The sequence below is a fragment of the Salvelinus sp. IW2-2015 genome, linkage group LG20 (genome assembly GCF_002910315.2).
Source record: "Salvelinus sp. IW2-2015 linkage group LG20, ASM291031v2, whole genome shotgun sequence".
Lineage (NCBI taxonomy): Eukaryota > Metazoa > Chordata > Actinopteri > Salmoniformes > Salmonidae > Salvelinus > Salvelinus sp. IW2-2015.
Genome location: NC_036860.1, coordinates 40,344,811 through 40,351,119, shown reverse-complemented (window position 1 = coordinate 40,351,119; position 6,309 = coordinate 40,344,811). Strand labels below are relative to the sequence as shown.

General features: G+C 46.8%; 1 long non-coding RNA gene and 1 pseudogene across 1 annotated transcript; both read left to right on the top strand.

The window, feature by feature from the left end:
* LOC111979973 (histone deacetylase 4-like) overlaps positions 1 to 848 on the top strand; it is a 44,761-nt pseudogene extending 43,913 nt beyond the window's left edge.
* Positions 849 to 2,216: 1,368 nt separating this feature from the next.
* LOC139029432 (uncharacterized) lies at positions 2,217 to 5,998 on the top strand. Its single transcript, XR_011481733.1, has 2 exons — positions 2,217 to 2,308; positions 2,395 to 5,998. It is a non-coding gene; the product is annotated as an uncharacterized lncRNA (long non-coding RNA).
* The last annotated feature ends 311 nt before the right edge of the window (positions 5,999 to 6,309 follow it).

The following is a 6,309-nucleotide window of genomic DNA, read 5'->3' as shown; positions in this document are numbered from 1 at the left end:
GTTATATCCATCAAATGTATCCTGTAGAACCTCTTTCCGGGGATCATCAATCTAACCAATTATCTCTCTCGTCGAGGGAAGGAGAGAGAAAGGAGGGGGGAGGGGGGGGGGGCAGGAATCAGGAAGGGTAATGATCAGACTAGATCATTTATAGTGGTCTGGTGAAGAACTGAAATGGAGAGAGAATGGGTGAAGGTGGAATGGTGTGTGTCCAGTTATCAGAGTTATCAGATAGCACAGTTTGACAGTGTGCATGTGTTGTCCACAGCTGGATCCTCTCCCTCAGGCGCTTCTGGAGCAGAGACCCAACCAGAATGCTGTGTCCTCCATAGAGAAGGTTATAGAAACACACAGTGAGTACCAAGCACAMGTTCCTATCTGAGATTGAAGAGGCAGGAAGTTCTCCCTRAACTTATTCCTGTCTTAAAGGTTGAGTAAATTKGTTTTTTTTGGTCCACAAATGTTCCCATATTTCTATTAGATGTACTGTAAATAGTTTATGATTAGTGAATGCGGTAATTTAATTATTTTGTTAGATACTGCTCCCTATTAGCTGAAATCAAATTTTAGCTATCGCGCTGTTCAGGCCAAACCTAGCATTGAATCATGGGAATTTTGTTGCGCTATGCAGACATTCTCTTTCTTCTGAGGCACGTGTTGCTAGGCAACCCCCCGGACTTCCCCGGGCAGGCCTGCCCCTTCCTGGGCCTGGGCTATAGCCAGTGTGAGAAATGTTTATGCTATGAAACTAAATAAATACTACACTCTGACCAACAAAACATGAGAGTGCTAGACAAATCAAGGAATGTGAACTTCAAAGCGTGATGTAGTTTTATTGGGATTTGCAGCTGTTGCTGGTAAGTAATGAATCTGCTAGCTTCTGAAGTTAACTTACTGGTCCTTTAACATTGTTCTCTCTCTATCCTCCTTCTCTCGCTCGCTCCCTCCCTCATCTCGCAACCCTCTCCTCTCGCAACCCTCCCTCCTTACTCTCGCACCCTCCTCTCCACGCTCCCTCCCGCTCTCTCTCGCTCGCCCCTCTCCTCTCGCTCTCCTCCCTTCGGCGCTCCCTCCTCTCGCTCCCTCCCTTCTCTCTCGCTCCCTCTCCTCCTCAATCTCTGCTCTCTCCTCCCTCTCTCGCTCCGTCTCTCGCTCCCCAGCCCTCTCGCCTCCCTCTCGCTCTCTCTCTCATCCCTCCCTCTCCGCTCCCTCCCTTCCCTGCCTCTCGGCTCCCTCCCCTCTCGCTCGCTCCTCCCTCTCTCGCTCCCCCTCATCACTACTCCTCGCTCCTCCCCTCTCGCTCCTCCTCCGTGTCCTCCCTCAGTCAGCGTCCCATCGACAGACGGAGAGCGACCGTGCGAATGCGGGGGCGGAGAGGAGGGGCAGCCGGGAGAGGGGATCGGGAGCCGAGAGGAAGGGAGCGATGACCACGCACGCTCATCTCGATGGCTGAGCCGACCGACGTGGTCATCGTGAGAGAGCGCAGGGCATCGCCCTCGATGCACGATGACAGGGATCGCGCTGCACGCACGAGCCATCGGGAGTCCACATGACGACAGATGGGTGGACACGGGGCAGCTCTCGAGCTCGCACGGTCGACGGCTGCACGGTCGCAGCGAGAGGGCAGGTCGCACGCACGAGAGGTGAGGTGAGGCGACCGAGGAGGGAGCCCGAGAGGGTAGCTGAGAGGAGGGAGCGGAGTACAGCAGAGGTCCCGAGTCGGAGCCGAGCGACCCTTCGCTCAGGAGTGGCAGCCGAGAGGGTCAGGGAGAGGAGGGTCTCGCAGCCGCCACGCTCAGGGAGCGAAGAGAGAGAGCGGTTATTGCCAGGCTCGAGCGAGAGCCGGCGGGACCGCCTGAACGAGAGGGATTGGTCGTTTCAAGTTCTTGCTAGATGAGGTCCGACCGAGAGGTGTATTCCACTGTCGCGTGATGTCGTAAAGCAGATCGCCTGGGTTGCGACTTAACTTAATAGAACTGGACACCTTCCATGCTAGTGCTCCATAGCTTGCTGGCGCTGAAGGGTTCAGGGATTGGAGGAGCACGGTAAGTAACAGAGCACGGCTGCTAACTGAGAGAGGGTATTGATAAGCTGCCCTCAGCTCAATGCGGAATCGCATAAGCGGTCCACGTTTTTCGCCGAGGATAAGGGAGTACGAGGGAGGGAGGCGCGCACTCCGCACATGACAGAGTGGAGGTGCCCGGGGACAGCAGCTGGGCCTGTCTGTGCTGGAGGCTCAGAGAGGAGACTCGGAGGAGGCTGAGACCGTCAGCGCCATGGCCTCTCTCTCCGTGGCCAACAAACAGAGGTAGGTCACCATAGCTACTACCACCCAGTTCTATTGAGATGACCCCATTTTGCTGACGCACCTTTCTCTTCTCTTGTTCCCCTTAGCAGGTCGGAGGAGGAACCCATGGAGGAGGAAGCACCATTATAGGGGGGAAGCATAAGGGCGTCGCACCGTGACTGTCGGCCTCTGCAGCTCGGAAACTACCTTCTGGAGAGTCTCGACTGTCCCTTTCATTTAGTCCTTGCGCCGTGCCTATCACCGATCACCTTGATTGGCAGATCCTCTGCCAATGAGGGAGAGGGATGGGCTTCAGAGTAGGGAGTCAATGGGGATACGATATGAAGGACGGAAGTGACAAAGCGCTGCAGCCAGGCAGCTCAGRGTGGTCAGCTCACCGTGACTCTAAAGAGACGTTTGTTTCTGCCAGTCAGACTGAGGCATCCCCAGAAGACGCCCCCAGAAGACACCCTAGCACRGAGGCAGGGCGTGGGTACTCAGAGTGGAGGCGGAAAATTGAAGTCTTACTCCTGAAGGGAAAGATCTGGTGCTTTACAGAGCTCCCCCGTGGCCAAATATGGAGACAGAGGACAGGACAAGTCCGGCTGTCACACACAGCTTGGACATTTATTTTCTCTCCTGCTTTTGTCCCCCTAAATGGAGGACATGCTACTGATGGAGATGGTGGTTACTGATGAGCGATGGCGGACAAAAAAGCCCTTAGGAGAATTGTCGGGCTGTCATTGGCTGAGGACAGTAGACTTGACTGTGGTTGGCCGTTGAGCAAGCGGCGTTTGCCGTTATTAGATGATGAGGCTATTGGATCTTTGCCTTATTGATGCAGCTGGTAGTTCTGTGATGGAGGGTCCACCAATGAGAGAGTGCCTTTGTGAAGCTCTGATGGATTTCAGGATTGTGTCAGAAATGAAGATTGCCTTAAATGATGTTCCTGACCAGGGGAGAGAGAGAAATACATGTTCCTGTTTGAAAGAGGACGGGATGGTGGGAAATMATATTTCAGCATGTTTACCAGGATTGTGATGTAGACCGCGTTTGTCTCTCACAGCCTCTTTTAGGGGTTCTTATACTTTTGGATTGATCTATTTTTCTGTAAAAATGCTTCAAAAAGGTAGTTGCAAGCAAACATTTAAAACGTTCAACTTCCAGTTGATTCGTAAAGCACTGTTGAAGGTTAGCATTTAGCCTTATGTAGCTTCCCTTTATCACATAACGAATCGCTAACGGGGAAAAAGCATGTCTCACCAGAAAGACCTGCCGGTTAGAAGGTCATCCAAAAAGAAGTAGTCAAGCAAAAAAAAGCCAAAGCATGTGTTTGCATCCAGCTCTTTCGTACCACTAGTAACAGCAGACATACACAGTGTTGCTGCTGGCTTTCTCAAACAAGGCTTTTGATACCAAGCACACTGTTCTGGAGGTAACGGCTCAAACAWGTATATCTCAACCTTTTGTTAAATGATTATTCAATTCCAATGTATTGTTTGGCAACTACCTTAGTTAATAGTTACTATAAACATCTTGTCATGTATATTGAATTGAACATATTGTAAAGCCAAGTGTTAATTTGCCATCTTTGAAACTATCATTTCCACATCAAGCTGGTCAGTTGACTATACCATCATCAACTTTTTCTTAATCAATGATCTCAATTGTGTGACAATTCTATTGGCATGTATGAAAATCTCTAATTTTGAACATACTTTTTATATTTGCGTGTTTGTCATTTTGCGTTGTTACTCTGTACAGTTGATGTGCCACTTGCTCTTAGTGCCTCATCATGCATTGGGATGGAGAACAGCCTTTCTACTTTATACCAGGATTCCAGCAATTGTCTATTTACTTACAGAATGATCCTGTTTACAGAGAAGTTCTACATGGAAAACCTAGAAATATATTATATACAGATGAGCGATGACGTTGTGAAAGAGAATAGCTATGGCAAAGATGGTATCACTCCAGTAAATAACTCTAAAAACCTTATGTGGGGGGTTGAGGTTGACTGTCCTGGTTGGAGCAGGCCCTGGTTGGAGCAGGCCCTGGTTGGAGCAGCCTGGGCAGCTCACTTAGCAGCACTGTATTTGGTCTCTTTTCCACACATCACTCTGAACACAAAAAGGGGAACACACTGATTTGTTTTTTGTACTGTATTGTTCCTGGCTGCTCTGTAGCAGCTAGACTCTAAAGACAAGCATGGGGCATTTAAAGACACTTAGCTTTCGCGTTTTACTTCATTGGGCACAACCAAAAAATGCATACCGAGGTTACATTTGACACGATAACACACTGTTGTTGATTGATAGCATGGCTACTGCTGTGCTGCCATGGTTACTGTACTTAGCATACCTCAGACTTCAGAAAATGTTGTGAATCACTTCTTCCTATTGTAGCTACATTAGTTGTGTTGTCAAGAAAGAGTCATGATATTGTGGGTAGGCTTGGTCTCATTGTAGTTCAACTATTCTCATCCCTAGTAAAGAACTCCTTTTAGTTGTCAATAATGTTCTTACACTCATTTTGGTAGTATCATGTTTCCGTTTCATGATTTAGTAAACATTGTATTTATTTTTGCTTTGCTTTATGTTTGCTCTCAGACTCACCGTCCCTATGAATTGTTTCAGAGCCCCCGGGTTTGGAATGTTCCTTTAAAGAACATTTCTTTAACGTTTCTGTTTTTTTTCTTTCACGGCCTCTAATTCTCTGCATGGTTTGTCTGTCCGCATGCCTGTCTGGCTGTACGTCTGTGTAACACTGTATTTGCACAGTAGAGAGAAACTGGAGGACTAAATCCCATCCCAGAAACCCCAGCGTGAATGTCTCTTCTTCTTTGGTGTACTAAGATACAAAGGACTTAACTTGTCAAAATGAATTCCACATTAGATTTTTTTTTAATTAAATGCTCAGTTTTTTGTAGGGAAATTACCCAGCACTTAAACAAGATGATGGACAATAGACTTGACTGTGTAAGAGGAATATGGATTAGCTAGGCTAATCTCCGAGTGTATTTATGCTGGCTTCACATGCTCATGGGAAATGGGGAAGTGGAACAATTAAGTCCAACATGATTGTGTTTAAGTGCTTTTTGAAGTCGGAAAAATTCTTCAACCAATAGGATTTTAGCTAGCTTATCAAGGTTTCTAATAATAAAGTTAGCTAGCTTGCTTAACATTGACAATATGGTCAAACTACCTTCTCCATATTGATGGAGTCGTAGTTGTCAAACTGATTTGTTATTTTTTGGTCAGTGGTGAAACATCACAACTCGCCACACTCGGGCACAACAGTTTCCCACTTGGAGAGTCGCTCAAGTGGAACTTCTCAGTTGGAAATAGGAACTTCCGATACCACATGAACGTGGCATTACACCCATCTAGCTGCTTGTCTCTCCCTAAGAGTGTTTCTAGGGTGTTGGGACGACACACAAAGTAGACAATGGCTAAAACATCAGACCTTTAAAACACTCCATATGTGGTTGATTGGGAAGGGAATTTTCTGCAGACTCTTATCCACTTAAGCCAGTTGTATTTAAAACCACTGTTGTTTAAAAAGAGCTATTCTCGGTTTACATATGTAAATGAAAAAGTTATTTTTGTTTTCTTTCCATTCCATTGTTACAAATGATATCTTGTTGGGACCTATATGCTTTTGACATTTTGTCTCAGACATAAACTCTAAAATATATTTCTGAAAAATGAAGTTGTCTTGTGTGTTAATTGTGATGCTATATTTATRAATCCAAAAATGTATAGTTACCAGACCTATGTCAAGTCAATATGTTCTTGAGTATCAAAGGTCCTGTCCAGAAACCACAACCGTCCTAGGCACTGGTGTAGATCTGGGCCAGTATCCATAAAGCGTCTCAGAGTAGAGAGTCCTGATCTAAGATCAGTTTCGCCTTTTTGATAAGGAATTAATAAGATTACTGGACAGAAGATCCTAGATCAGCACCCCTACTCTGAGACATTTGATCCGTACGACCACTGAAATGATTAGAGACCCGAGAGAGT